Consider the following 15,988-nt stretch of genomic DNA (forward strand, 5'->3'; position numbering starts at 1 on the left):
CCCGTCCAGAAGAGGCGGCTGTTGCTTTAGACCCATTGTGTTTTCAGATGGCCTCAGATGTACCTTGACAGCTGAGCCGCCTGACTTTTCTTTTTCTTTTGTAATGACCATAAAGGTCTGAGGCCTAATTTTGAGAGTAAACATTCAGATCCTGCACTTCCTTGTGTTGTGTCTGCCATTTTTTCAATCGCAGATTCCTTGCCCGCCGGATTACCGGACCCTGCTTTCTCCCGCGGGCTGAAGGGCCAAGGCTCCCCGGTACTTTGCAGCAGGGCAAACAGTAAACCCTGTAGCTTCACCCAAGACATGCAGTGACCTCATACCAGCCCCAAAGGACTGGGTATCCTCGACCCTGTGGCCTTGCAGCCCACACGCCTTTATCCTGGTCTGACTCCGCTCAGCAGCTTCAGTCTTCCTCAGCCGTGCTCTCAGCATCTCCAATCCCCTGGAGTTACTTCTAGGTGCTGTGAGAAAAACACCCACCGTGACCAAACACAATTTATGGAATAACGAGTATTATTATTTGGCTTATGGCTCTAGAGGGAGAGTCTATAACAGGAGGGGAGGCCTGACAGCAGATTGCCAGAGCAGGAAGCTGACATATCACATCTGCAATGGAGGTCAAAAGGCAGAGAGAGCAACCTGGAACTAGGGAAGGCTATAAGTTCCCAAAGCTGGCTCCTAGTGATGTACTTCCTCCAGCAAGGCTCCGTGGCCTAAACATCCAATAACTTTCAGAACAGCACTATCAACCAAGGACCAAGTGTTCAAATACCTGAGCCTATGGGGGGACATTTTCCCTTAAAACCACCAGTCTCCGACTGTAACCAAGACCTCCTCCTCATAGCTTCACACATTTGCTCTCTTTGGTGCTGCCTGAAAGACTTCTATCCCTACCACACATCTTCAGACTCACGCCCTCACACACACACACACCAGGCCTTCTAAGTAGAATGCTCCATGACCCTGTAACTCTTGTGTTCTTCACGTCTACAAAGCTAGCGTCACATGAATAATGCTATCAGCTATTCACGGAGCTCTTGGGCTATCGGCCTCAGACCAGGACGGCATCTTTGGAGCTTCTAGATTCTTAGATTGAGAAGCTAACAGATTCTTTGGCTCCACAGCATGCAAAGTATCTGTATTGTATTTTCCAGCTTTTAATTATGTAAGCCAATCTAATAAACACAGAGGCAACAGACACACACACACACACACACATACAGAGAGAGAGAGAGAGAGAGAGAGAGAGAGAGAGAGAGAGAGAGAGAGAGAGAGAGTCTGTTCCTCTGGAGGACCCTAACTAACACACTTGCTGACCAGATGTTGGCTTGGGAGGGGAAAGGAGATGAGCTGGCACTGCCTCACTTTTGCTAAGATTTCTCTTAAATCAGCTTCTCCAGATGTTGCAAGAAATATGGAAATGTGGAATATGTTTCTATATGGTTGACGGTCAGCTTTCCTTTCCGAATCTAAAATAAGAAGTAATTATTCCTATCAAAATGAATTCCTTCTTTTTGATACAGCCACAGAAGAAAAAAAAACATGCAGGGAATATAGGTTAGAGGGTATTGTTTGGGTCTGGAATACTCAGCAGAAGCCTTTTGAGCAATGCTTGGTGCTTGAAGAGAGTCCCTGGAGATATGACCCTGAAAGCACTGATGCACCCCTTCCTCTTTATCTCACTTTCTCACCATGAGTGTTCTAGCACATACTCCAGCCATGATGTGCTGCCACATAGCAATGGGAACAATTGATATGCAATCAATTCATCCTAAACTAGAACCTCAAAATGGTAAGCCCAGTGTTCTCCACTGGTTGTCAGTTCTCAGGCAGTCGGTTATTGATAGCAACAAAGAGCTGACTGGTCCACTATTACCGCAGCTGAGTCTGCATTCCCCTTCTAAGGACGTCGTGGACAGGTGCCTGGACTGAGTGGAGAGTGCCATGGTTAAGTGAAAGTTGGGAGATCAGCCATGTGCACTTTCCTCACAATGAGCCTCCAATTGCCTGTCTAGGCCACTTATCACTCTGACATGGTGCTCACAATGTAGTAAATTAAAAGACCTCAACAAATACACCCTGGTTGATTGAGAACCTATTTACTTTGAGCCAAGAGAAGGAAACCTAAACTCAGCATCTCTCCATTCCCTACCACAAAGCCTCACAAACTTCCATGCTGGAGATCAAGAAAAGGCCTTGGCCATTTCCCATTCTGGAAAGATCAACCAGGGTAGAAACACAGGTTTCCTGCCCCATCCCAGTGCTCTCTCCCAGATACCCACCTGCCACTTTGACGGAGTCTGTAATCAAGGTGACCCCTAGCCAGCAGTAGTAATGACAAGCACTGGGGTTGCAAAGAAGGGCTGGGTGGGTGTGTGCCTTGTCAGCCTTGGACAGAGTACACTGACCAAACTTAGGGATGCCTAGAAGCAGGGTACCATATATATACAGAGAGAAAGAGAGAGAGAGAGAGAGGGAGAGAGAGACAGAGACAGACAGACAGACAGATAGAGACAGAGTCAAAGAGACAGAGAGGAAGGAGAGGAGGGGAAGAGTGAGGGAGGGAAAGAAAAGAATGAAAGAAAGAAGAGAGGAGGAGTGAAGGATGGAGAGAGGGGGAGGATGGAGGAGGGGTAAGTGAGGGAGAGAAGGGGAAGAAGGAAGTAAAGAGAAAACAGAGAGAAGAGGGCAAAGAAGGGAGAGGGATGGAGGAAGGAGAGAAGAGAACGGATTAGCAAGTTAGGGAAGTGGGAGAGAGAGGGTGGAGGAGAGAGAGAAGGCATGAGGAGTCGTTCCCTCCTGGGAAGATCTTAAACTCTAATTCCTATTCTGTATCCATAAATTTTATTTGATAGAAGACATAATGTTAAAGAAATAGAAAGTGACAAAAAAAATGATTGTCTTCCTGCCGGAAGTCAGCCTGTGCCCCGCATGGAACTGAGGATACAAGGAAGGAAAAACGTAATGCTCCGTGCTCCAATCCTGCAGCCCTTCATCCCGGGATTTCCTTGGTGGTAGGAGTAGGAGCCATGGAATGAAGCGTGGGTTTTAAAGGTGACTCAGACATGTACTAACCTGCAGAACACTAGACACTAGACGCAGCACCAAGAGGGGCTATTCATCAGCTTGATGCTTTCTTCCTTCTTTTCCACAGTAGACTAAGAGAAGGTAATAATTTTGAGTCTCAATACAAAATGAAACTTCAGGGCTCCTTGTTCAAAATATACTAAGCATTTCCAGACTGGAGTATCAGGGTATGAAGCCAAAGTGAAGCCCTTCTTAGAGGGAGACCGACTATACAAGCTGCAAGTGCTAGGTAGCCCCTACCTTCCAGAGCATTCTCTTTTTATGCTAGGTAAAATGGAAGTTTTATTTTTAGGTGCTCACTATGAGCTGAATGTGTTCCCAAAAATTGATGCATTGGAAAGTTAACCCTCCAAATGTGCCCGTGGAGAACTTAGGTCTTGAAAGTGACACCTTCTGGTGGACTAAGGTCACGGTGAGAAATGCTGGAGAGTAGCTTTGCACTCTCTTGTCCTAGTGCCTTCTGAGCTGTGATGGCACCTACTGTACACACCCCAGCCTATGGCACCATAATGTTGGACTCCTTGGCTTCCAGAGCTGTAAGAGTAAATTTATATTCTTTGTAAACTACCTGGTCTTGTACCTACCTACAATTATATTGTAGCAGTACAAAACAGCCAGAAGATGAACCTGCCTATACACGAGCTCAGACAGCTATAGGTGCAAGGTCTCCAAGTGACCCTGAGCAAGGCATAGAAGTGCCCTGATCCTCATCCAGCACAACTGTGATACAGAAATGATGACATAGAAAATGTATACAAATTGCACTGGATGGCACGGGCATAGAATCTCAGCAGAGGAGGCTGGGGCAGGAGAATCACATCTTTCAGGTCTATCTGGGCTACAGAGTGAGTTCAAGGTCAGTCTGGTCTTTTCATGTTTTAAAACCTTCACATTAACTAAAATTCTACCTTAAATTTTTTAAAAGTAGGAAAAGCTGGGCTGTGTGTGTAGACCAGTCATAGCACTACATGCCCTAGTTTCAATTATCAATATTGAAAAATAAATTTACACAAAGCCACTGACATGAAGCATATAAAATCAGCCTTACCGGCTGTTATATTAGCTAGTGTGGATAAATAAATGCCCCAGAAGCCGGTTAGTGACCAGTAAACAAGGTCTCTGGCCCTAGAGACTGCTCTGCAAAAGGCTTGTGTGTGACCCAAGAACCCACTCCTGGCCAGAGTAGAAATTACTAATTGGCAAATTGAGGTTCCACACAGAGAAGAACTTTCTGGTGTGCCATCTGTGGAAAGAAGCTAATGAGTTCTCCATTTCCAAGGACATCCAAGGAGTCTGAGCCACCACCTTGTCAATATGCAGAGCAAATTTATGTATTAGGCAGATGGCTCTCGAGTTTTTTCCCACCCTGAGACTCCATAGATTCTGTGTAGTTTCAGGGCTTCTATTCTGTAGCTACAGTGACTAATTTTATTCCTTCCATGGCCCTCCACCAAATCAGCCTTCTGTCTTCCCTCCTTTCCTGCTCAACCACTCCACTACAGCCAAGCATATATCCAGTCTCAGGAAGCCTGAGGTTTTCTTCTTCTCCTGTCGCACTCTGTGCAACGGCAGCAGTCCACCTGTGCCTGGTGCTCAAACCTTCCTCTCTCATCCTCACCTCAGGAAACCTACTCTGCTTAGCAGATTCATTAAGGAAGGAGCTCACACCGTGGCATAGGGAAGAAAGAGACAACCCTGGCACCCGCGTCAGCCCCTACCTATGGCGTGTGTCCCTGGGCATTTAACCTCTCTGGGTTTCATTGGTGTATCGGCTGAAAGATCTGGATAATGTCAGGGACTGAGTTATGGAGTTATTCTAAGGACATTTGCTGGTGGGGTCCTAGTCTTGAATTTTGTTTGTTTTTTAGTGTGTGTTAGGGGGAGTAGGGAGGCCCTGAAAAACTCCTGCTCCCTTTATGTTGTGTCCAACACACTTGTAAAGCTTGCTCTCCATCTTTGCATCATGATGCTTCTTGGTAAATGACGGGAAGAGAACCATGCAAAAGTGCGGCTTCTCTCTGCAGACAGTGTAAGGAGTAAGACACAAACAAGCGTGGGCTGGAAGGTGGCTCTGTGAGGGGAAAGACTCAGAGAACCAAATAACCCTATTAAAATATGGGGTACAGGGCTAAACAAAGAATTCTCAGTTGAGGAATACCGAATGACTGAGAAGCACCTAAAGAGATGTTCAACATCCTTAGTCATCAGGGAAATGCAAATCAAAACAACCCTGAGATTCCACCTCACACCAGTCAGAGTGGCTAAGATCAAAAAACCAGGGGACAGCAGATGCTGGAGAGGTTGTGGAGAAAGAGGAACACACCTTCATTGCTGGTGAGATTGCACTCTGGAAATCAGTGATTCTGAGGACCCAGCTATACCACTCCTGGGCATATATCCAGAAGATGCTCCAACATGTAATAAGGACACATGCTCCAGTATGTTCACAGCAGCCTTATTTATAATAGCCAGAAGTTGGAAACAACCCAGATGTCCTTCAACAGAGGAATGGATACAGAAAATGTGGTACATTTACACAATGGAGTACTACTCAGCAATTAAAAACAATGAATTTATAAAATTCCTAGGCAAATGGATGGAACTAGAAAATATCCTGAATGAGGTAACCCAATCACAAAAGAACACACATGGTATGCACTCACTGATAAGTGGATATTAGCCCAGAAGCTTGGAATACCCAAGATACAATCCACAAACCACAAGAAACTCAATAAGAAGGAAGACCAATGTGTAGATACTTCAATCCTTCTTAGAAGGGGGAACAAAATACCCATGGAAGGAATTGCAGAGACAAAGTATGGAGCAAAGACTGTAACACCTGGGAATCCTTCCCATATTCAATCACCAAACCCAGACACTAGTGTAGATGCCAGAAAGTGTTGGCTGACAGGAGCCTGATATAGCTGTCTCCTGAGAGGCCCTGACAGTACCCGACTAATACAGAAGTAGAGGCTCACAGCCATCCATTGGACTGAACACAGGGTCCCTAACGAAGGAGCTAGAGAAAGGACCCAAGGTACTGAAGGGGTTTACAGCCCCTTGGAAGGAACAATAATATGAACTAACTAGTATCCTCAGAGCTCCCGGGGACTAAACCACCAACCAAAGAGTACACGTGGAGGGACTCATGGCTCTAGCTGCATATGTAGCAGAGGATGGCCTAGTTGGTCATCAATGGGAGGAGAGGCCCTTGGTCCTGTGAAGGTTCTGTGCCCCAGTGTAGGGGAATGCCAGGTCTAGGAAGCAGGAGTGAGTGGGTTGGTGAGCAGGGGGAGGAGGGTAGGAACAGGGTTTTTTGTGTTTTAGGTTTTTTTTTGGAGGGGAAACTGGAAAAGGGGATATCATTTGAAATGTAAATAAAGAAAATATCTAATAAAAAAGAAAGAAAGAAAGAAATGTGAGGGTCTGAGCTCAGATACCCAGGATCCACATACACTGTCTGCCTTTAATACCCACACTCCTATGGTGAGGTGATGTGTAGAGACAGGGAATTCTGGAGCCTCACAGGCCAGGTGGCCTGGAAAACAGAACCTCAAATACAAAGAGACTCTCAAACAGTGGGAGGTGAGGACTGACACCACAGGTTGTCCTGTGATCTCTGCATACGTGCCAAAGCACACAAAGACCTGCATTCATGCATGTCATACCCACACACAAAAAAAGAAAACCATTTTAAAGATATTTTTAAAAGAAAAAGAAACATAAGACCATTCTACCATTGACATCTTAGAGATGCTATTACATGGTAAATGTTAAACACATTAAAGATACATACTTCCTATCAAATAATATTTGGCACATCATGAGTACTATACACTAGTCTGTGAGAAAATCAAATGAATTTCTCTGACCTCCAGCCAGCATGACCTCTGTTCTTTCCTTTCCTGTGCCTAACCATCAATCATTCCATCTCATACCACCCAGGACCTTGGAAGACACACGTACAGTGATTAGAGAGTCACCTAGTTTGGCTTCTGCTTCCCACCCCCAGAAGTGGGTCACTGGGGACAGGCCTTGCCATTTTATATCCTGGTTCTACTTCCTGTTCATTTTCTGCTCCCTGACTGGAGATGTGATGTGTCCAGAAGCTCTATCAAGCCCGATTCTGTGCCTTCCCCATCTTGGTGGAATGTATCTCCTCTAACTATGAGCCAGAGTAAATTCTTTCTTCCTTCCATTGCTTGTCAGTTTTTGTCATTGCAGCAATGAGACGAATAACTAGCATACTCCAACATTACGGTGAGGACATCATAAAACAACATCTTGTTTTACTAAGATATTCTATTTCAACATAAATTTTAGTGCTATATTTTAAAAGTCAGATTTACCACATCGTAAGTTCAATTGTCTGCCAATTCGTCCAACTAAACTATTTTCTTCTCTAATCAGTTAAGTCATGCTCAGCATAGAAACAATGTCTATAACATCAGCCACTGATGTGTGCGATGCCTATGCTTGGTGCTATCCAGGTATCATCCTTCAACTTGATCCTAGCTGACTCCCTGCCTTCCAGTTTTCCTTCTCCTAGCAGCGATGTGCTGGCACCAGCTTACAGTAGCTTGTGAGAGAAGACTTAAAAGTTTCAGAACTTCTGTGAGCCAGAACAAAAATGAAATTATACCAACTTAAAAATCAATTGATTTACTTTGAGAATATAAGATAGAACTACTCAAAATTTCATCACTTGCTATTCTACTGCATCTTAGCATCATCTCTGCTCTTGGAAGTACTTAAAACTCTTGTATCTGTCCTTGGTTAAATAGTGCTGTGTTACTGCAAATGTCTTATATGCTCATTGATGAACACATCAGCACTGAGAGATCAAGTAATAGCAAGAATAGTTACCAGGGCAGCAAGCTTAGGCCAGTGAGACAACCTAATAGGTAAAGGCTCTTACTACCAACCCTGATTACCAACACTGAGGCCCATATGAAGGAAAGAGAACCATTTCTGAAAGCTACCCTCTGATCTCCACTCACATGTTGTGCTGTGTGTTGCATCCTCCTACACACATAAATATATAATGAATGTAAAAACCAGCTTGCTTAGGTTGCCTGTCTACCTGGTTCCTTGTGCCCCAAGGCCACTAGACTTCCTCATCAGTTTCTCTAGAATCTTACTTTTCTGTGCCACCAAACCCACCTTGGCATTGTGTATCCCCTTATATCCAGACAGAACCTTCCCCTTCCCACTCCATAGGTCATGAAGCACCTCCATGATTTCATTTCCCTGATCTACCAAGGTACCCTGCTTCTCCCAGATCACATGTCCCTATGCCACCAGCTAGGTCCCACTTCTTTCTACACCATAGGCTGCCCAGATCTTCTGAGATCCCACTTACTTGCACCTTGAGATAGGTTTCACTCCTTCCCATCTGTGATGGTTTGTATATGCTTGGCCCAGGGAATGGCCCTATTAGAGGCTGTGGCCCTGTTGGAGCAGATGTGGCCTTGTTGGAGTAGGTATATCACTGTGGCTTTAAGGCTCTCACCATAGCTGCCTGGGAGGCAGTATTCTGCTACTTCAGATGAAGATGTAGAACTCTCAGCTCCTCCTGCACCATGCCAGCCTGGATGCTGCCATATTCCCGGTTTGAAGATAATGGACTGAACCTCTGAACCTGTAAGCCAGCCCCAATTAAATGTTGTCCTTATAAGAGTTGCTTTTGTCATGGTGTCTGTTCACAGCAGTAAAACCCTCCCTAAGGCACCATCCCAAAGGGTATTTAATTCCTTCAGGGACTCATTCCTCATTCTGCTAAAGTAGAAATTTCTGGGGTTTTGTTTGTTTGTTTATTTGTTTGGGTTTTTTGTTTTGTTTTGTTTTTTGAGACTTGTTGTGTCATGTGATGTTTTGCTGGAAATTTTCTTATGAGAGGATGTTTTGCTGAGAACAGACACGTGGTGTTTTTCTGGAAGTTGCCTGGAAGAAGGGACATGGTATGTTTTGCTAGAATGGATGCTTGAGAGAACACAGAAAGTTTGGAAAGGGTATAAATATAACCCAACAGGCAGTAGACAACACTGTGGTAATGGTTCATCTTGCCACACTTTGCTGATCATTGTCAGGACTTCATAGAGAGAAATGAATCAGAGAACTTCTGGCGGTGTTCCATTGGCTTTTTGCTGCTTCCTCGGTCTTGGGCCAATTGACAGAGCCTCAAGGTTTCTTCTGGACTGAATTGCCATTGCTGATTCTTGAATGGTGTTTGTGAGTGGATCTAGCTGCTGCTGATGATTTATGTGAACTGAACTGCTGATATCCTGACAATGCAGATTGGATTGACTCCAAAGAACTAATTCTAAAAAGGCCAACATCTTCCTTTCATCTACTAACCTTTCCTTTCTACTATCTCTGGTGGGTGGTGGACTAGAAGAGAGGTTAAAACATTTAAGTACCCTTAATAAACAAGGTTTTGAAAAATATAAACATACAGTAACCCCTGATCCTCACTACTCTCTAGGCCTTCCAACTCCAAACATAACTTTTGGGAATCTTATACTCCTAAACTTCAGTTGATCAGAGCTAACTCAAGGTAGTGTATCCAGGTGGAAAAAGCCATCTGGTGGTAGAGAACAGGACAAACAAGTGGTGTGACATCCTGTGACTAGTGATTATTATCACAAATACTAGTTGATTGTTAAAAGGAGAATAAAGAGAACTCACGTCCCTCCAATATAGATCTCATGAAGAAAAACAATGTTTCAACCCTCTTACAACTTTTCCTCCTGAATATTATATATAACTATAGTAAAGGTGACTTTAAAAGAAACACAAAAAAGGATGGAAAGAAGGAAGGAAGGAAAGAAGGAAGGAAGGGAGAAAGGGAGGGAGGAAAGAAGGGAGGGAAGAAGGAAGAAAGAGAGAGAGAGAGAGAGAGAGAGAGAGAGAGAGAAAGGAAGAGAGGAGGAAAGAAAGAGAAAGGAGAAAGGAAAAAAGACACACTCAACTACTCAAGAAAGTAAAGTCCCAGCATAGGTTAAAAAAAAAAAAAACAGCATAAAAAGCCACAACAACCTAGCCCCTTCAAAAATTTCTAATCCTATAATCTTGGACCACAATGAAAATGATCTGAAAGAAACTCTAGACCAAATTCATAAAAATTATTATAACTACATTCAGATAACCTGAAGATATGAATATACCTCAAGAGAACAACAAAAAAGCCCAAAAAGCTGAATGAAATGAGGAAGTCAATCAAAGATGTGAAAATAGAATCCAATAAAGAGACAGCACTAGTGAAGAAAACCAAACTTAAATGATACTCTAAATGAAAAACTCAGTAAATCTAACAAAAATTTCAATAGAAAACTTCATGAATGGAATAGATCGTGTGAAAAACAGTATCTGAGGCAGATGTCAAAACAGAGGAATTGAATCAGAATGGTCAATGATTAATTTTTTAAAAATATGAACAGACATTAAAGAGCTTTGAGACACCATAAGAAGATAAAGTCTTTGAATTATGGGCATGGAAGAAGGGGGATACAACACCAAAGGCATAGAGAATACCTTCAGTATAATTGTTGAAGAAAATTTTCCAAACCCGGAGAAAGACATATCTAGGTACAAGAGTCATGCAGAACACCAAATAGAGAGAACCAAGAAAGAAACCCTCCACAACCTATTATAGCTAAGACACTAATAACACAGAATAAAGAATGGGTATTGTAAGCTTTGAGAAAGGTCAAGTCGCCTATAAACATGGACCTACATGAAAAACACCTGATTATTTGATGGAAATTTTCAAAGCCAGAAGGGTTGGGAAGATATATTCCAAGTCCTGAAATACCACAGTTATCAACACAGGGTATTATACCTAGAAAAACTATTCATTAAAATAAAAGAGAAATAAAAATCTTCCATGATAAAAATAAACTAAAGGAATTTAATGACAACCAAGCCTGATCTAGAGGGTCCTGCAAGAAATGCTTTGAAATGAAGAGAGGGGTAAATACAACAAAAAAGTCACAGTGATAAATAATACGTGGATAACTCACTAAAGGAAGCATATGAAAAATCTACCAAGTGGACAAAATGGCAGGAATAACATCTTCCAATGGTAAGTATGAATATCACTGGTCTCAATGGGGAAGGAGGTTTAACAGAGCCAAGATGGAGGAGTAAGGTGGAGGGTTGAGGTGGGATAACTAATGCTAAGGATGTTTGGAAAGGCCATATGGAAACCTACTCCTTGAGATGCTTCATATTCATATAAGGGAAAACATTACAACGGATTCCAATGAAATTCAGAAAAAAAATCACAAGAATATTCCACTAAGCTGAAAAATTGAAAAGTAGTGAATAAATTTTTAGATACATGTCACATGTAGGTGCCAAAATTAAATGGAGAAGAAATAATTTATTTAAACAGATCAGCAATGGGTTCAAAGCAGGAAAAAAAAAAAAAAAAAAAAAAAAAAAAAAAAAAAACAAAGCCCAATACCAGATGGATTCACCACAGAATTTTACACCAATACTACTTCAATTAAGCCATGAACTAGAAAAGGACAGAAGACTTCCAAACACTTTGCAGAGTCAGCTTTGCCCATTACCCAAACGAAATAAAGACAAAACAAAAAATGAATATTGTAGACTGGTATCCCCACTGAACACAGATACAAACATACTCTACAATACTAGCTGAACTAAGTCAAGATCATATCAAGAAGATCATTCACCATAACAAAGTTTATTACAGAGATGTGGGATAGGATCATTGTATGTAAATCAATAACTATTATCCATAGCTGGATGGTGGTGGAGTGCACCTTTAATTCCAACACTTGGGATGCAGAGATGTAGATCTCTGATTTGAGGCCAATCTGATCTACAAAGTGAGTTCCAGGACAGCCAGAGCTACATAGCAAAAACCTGCCTCAAAAATAAACAAAAACTGCTATCCATTATATAAGTAGACTCAAAGAAGAAATCATATGATCATCTCAATAGAGACAGAAAAGGCTTTGAGCAATTCCAGCATGGAGAGGCTAGGGATGATGGGAACATACCTCAACATATTAAAGGTTGTATACTACAAGCCTATAACCAACATCATGCTAAATGGAGAAAAACTCAACGTGTCCCAGTAAGACAAAGATCAAGACCAGTTGCTTGCCCTCCCCTCTCACATTTCACAAAACATTTGTAGTCTTAGTGAAAACAATAAGATGAGAGAAAGGAATAAAATGGATTCAAAAGGGAGAAGTCAAAGTATCCATACTTGCAGACAGAATGATTCTATACAAAAGAAACCTGAAAGACTGAATAAAAAAAAAATTCTAGAAGGGCTGGAGAGTTTGCTCAGCAGTTAAGAGCACCGTTGCTCTTGCACAGGATCTTAGTTCAGTTCTCAACACCCACATGGTTGTATTAAGAATTTTGATTTTTTACCAGGCAGTGGTGGCTCACGCCTTTAATCCCAGCACTTGGGAGGCAGAGGCAGGCAGATTTCTGAGTTTGAGGCCAGCCTGATCTACAGAGTGAGTTCCAGGATAGCCAGGGCTACACAGAGAAATCCTGTCTCGAAAAAAACAAACAAACAAACAAACAAAAATAATAATAATTTTAAAAAAACATAAATAAGAATGTGTTTTAATCCCAGGTGTGGGATATATCCATAGCAGCTGATTTGCCTCATGCTCTAGCAGGGGTGTGATTTTACCAGAAGTTAGATAGTTTCTGTGATTGTGTGATGTTGGGAATTCTGAGGACTCTTCTGAAAGTATATAAATTCTAGGGCCCCAAGAGGTGATGTTGTTGGTTGTTGTCACAAGATTTTCCCTGTCCAATTACATTAGTGCAGAGGAGGTCTGTGATCGGACAGGAAAAGGGGAGGCAGAGCTAAGAGTTGCTGAGAGAGAGGGGGGAGAGGGAGAGGGAAAGGGAGGGATAGACGGACAGACAGACACAGACAGACAGATTCAGGGTAGGAGGAGAAGGAAGATGGCTGCTAACATGAACCCAAGTGGCATTTACCAGCTGCAAGTAACTATGATTACACAAGGTTAGAAATATTGGGATAAAGCCGGGTGGTGGTAGCTCACACCTTTAATCCCAGCACTTGGGAGGCAAAAGCAGGCGGATTTCTGAGTTTGAGGCCAGCCTGGTCTACAGAGTGAGTTCCAGGACAGCCAGGGCTATACAGAGAAACCCTGTCTCAAAAAACCAAAAAATAAAAAAAAAAATTAAAAAAAAAGAAATATTGGGATAAAACATCATTTTCAATTGGCTCTGAAATTATTGTATCAGCATCTTTGTAAATTGTGATATTATTGATACATAAATCTAGTTGGTTAATTAAGCTTTAGGAGTCTTGATTCTACTGGGTTAGTTGGTGAGTTCCTTTTCTAATATTTCCCACAACAGGTTGTTGGTTGGATGCTATTGGTTGGTTGTAGTTTGTTAAGGAGTTGTTTGCAAAACAAAACAACAAGAAGAAATTAAATAGCCTGATGGTGAAGATCAAACTTACCTGAAGGAGCTCAGTGACCCTAATCAGCAGGAAGTAGTCTAACAGTAAGAGCACCCCTTTTCCCCTCTACCCTTTTTTCTCTATCTAGTGTTAGGGGGTTGAAACAGTGGGAAAAAAATAAGGATCCACAAAGTAGACAAAAGTCCAGCTGCACATAGTGTTTCACAACCATCTATAACTCCAGGCTCAGGGGAATCATGCCCTCTTTTGATGCCCTCGGGCATCCAATAAACATGTGGCACACACATAAACACCAAAGACACACACACACACACACACACACACACACAACAAAAACTCACACACATAAGATATACACATTTTTTTAAATATTTAAAAAAAAAAAAACTCTTAGAGCTGATAAATATTTCCAACCCAATGTCAGGATACAAAATTAACACATGCCAATCAGTAGCTTTGTTATATGCCAAAGACAAACATCTGGGAAAAAAAATCAGATAAATCAGATAAACAATTCCGTTCACAAAAGCCACAAGAAAAATAAAATGCTTTGCGATAAACCTAGCCAAAGGAACAAAAGACCGCTACAAAGAAGACCTGAAGACGGTGGGGACGGAGGCTAAGGGAGTCACAGCGAGACAGCAACACCTTTCATGTTCATGTATTGGAGGAATTAACTGATAAATGGCCAGCCCACTAAAAGTAATCTGCAGAGGCAGTGGAATCACAATCAAAATTCCAGGACCATTCTTCACAGTCACTGGGGGGCAAGGATGCCAAAACGTATGTGGCCAAGCAAAGATAGCCGAAGAAATATTCGACAAAAGGAATACTACAAAGCCAGGTATGGTGATGAATGTCTTTAATCTAAGCGTTAGGGAGGCAGAAGCAGGCAGGGCTATGAGAGTTTGAGGCCAGTCTAGTCTACATAGTGAGTTTCAGGCCAGCTATATATAATTACATGACATAATGTCCCACTGGACTTCAAATCATCCTACAGAGCTACTATATTAAAAAATGGGGCCGGGAGGTGGTGGCTCACGCCTTTAATCCCAGCACTTGGGAGGCAGAGGCAGGCGGATTTCTGAGTTTGAGACCAGCCTGGTCTACAGAGTGAGTTCCAGGACAGCCAGGGCTACAGAGAAACTCTGTCTCAAAAAAACAAAAAAAAAAACCAAAAAAAAAAAGAAAAGAAAAGAAAAAAAATGGGATAGTACTGGCATAAACATAGACACTCAGATCAATGGAACAGAAGAGAGGGCTCAGACATCCAGGCAACTACTTATGTGATTTTTTTTATAAAGATGCTCAAAATATACATTAGAGAAAAGATGGGATCTCCAATAAATAGTGATGGAAAAACTGGATTGAAACATGCAGAAAAAATATGAAACTAGAACCTTCTCTTTCACCCTACACAAAACTCAACTCCAGAGGGATCAATTCCTCAACATAAAACCCCATACTGAAAAACAAAATGACTAGAAAGGAAAGTGGGTAGAGGACCCAACTTACAGCATAGGTAAAGACCTCCTGACTGGGACCTCTGCTAACATAGAAAGTGAGGCCAGTTAACAGATGGGATCTCGTGAGGCTAGAATATTTTATTATATTTTATTAGATATTTTCTTTATTTACATTTTCAAATGCTATCCCTTTTCCTGATTTCCCCTCCAAACTCCCCCATCCTCTCCCCGCTCCTCCTGCTCACCAACCCACTCACTCCCACTTCCTGGTCCTGGTATTCCCCTACACTGGGGCACAGAACTTTCACAGGACTTTCACAGGGCCTCTCCTCCGATTGATGACTGACTTGGCCATCCTCTGCTACATATGCAGCTAGAGCCAGTTCCTGGGAGTTCTGGTTGGTTCATATTGTTGTTCCTCCTATGGGGCTGTAAACCCCTTCAGCTCCTTGGGTCTTTTCTCTAGCTTCTCCATTGGGGACCCTATGATCAGTCCAATGGCTGGCTGAAAGCATCCACCTCTGCATTTGCCAGACTCTGGTAGAGCCTCTCAGGAGACAGCTATATCAGGCTCCTGTCAGTAAGGACTTGTTGGCATCCACAGTAGTGTCTCGGTTTGGTACCTGTATATGGGATGGATCCCCAGGTGAGGCAGTCTCTGGATGGTCTTTTCTTCAGTTTCTGCTCCACACTTTGTCTCTGTAACTCCTTCCATGGGTGTTTTGTTCCTTCTTCTAAGAAGGACTAAAGTATCTGCACTTTGGTCTTCCTTCTTCTTGGGCTTCACGTGATCTGTGAATTGTATCTTGGGTATTCCAAGCTTCTGGGCTAATATCCAGTTATCAGTGAGTGCATACCAAGTGTGTTCTTTTACGATTGGGTTACCTCACTCAGGATGATATTTTCTAGTTCCATCCATTTGCCTAAGAATTTCATGAAGTCATTGTTTTTAATAGATGAGTAGTTAGTACTCCAT

Source organism: Mastomys coucha, unplaced genomic scaffold, assembly GCF_008632895.1.
Source record: "Mastomys coucha isolate ucsf_1 unplaced genomic scaffold, UCSF_Mcou_1 pScaffold20, whole genome shotgun sequence".
In the NCBI taxonomy this organism is placed as follows: domain Eukaryota; kingdom Metazoa; phylum Chordata; class Mammalia; order Rodentia; family Muridae; genus Mastomys; species Mastomys coucha.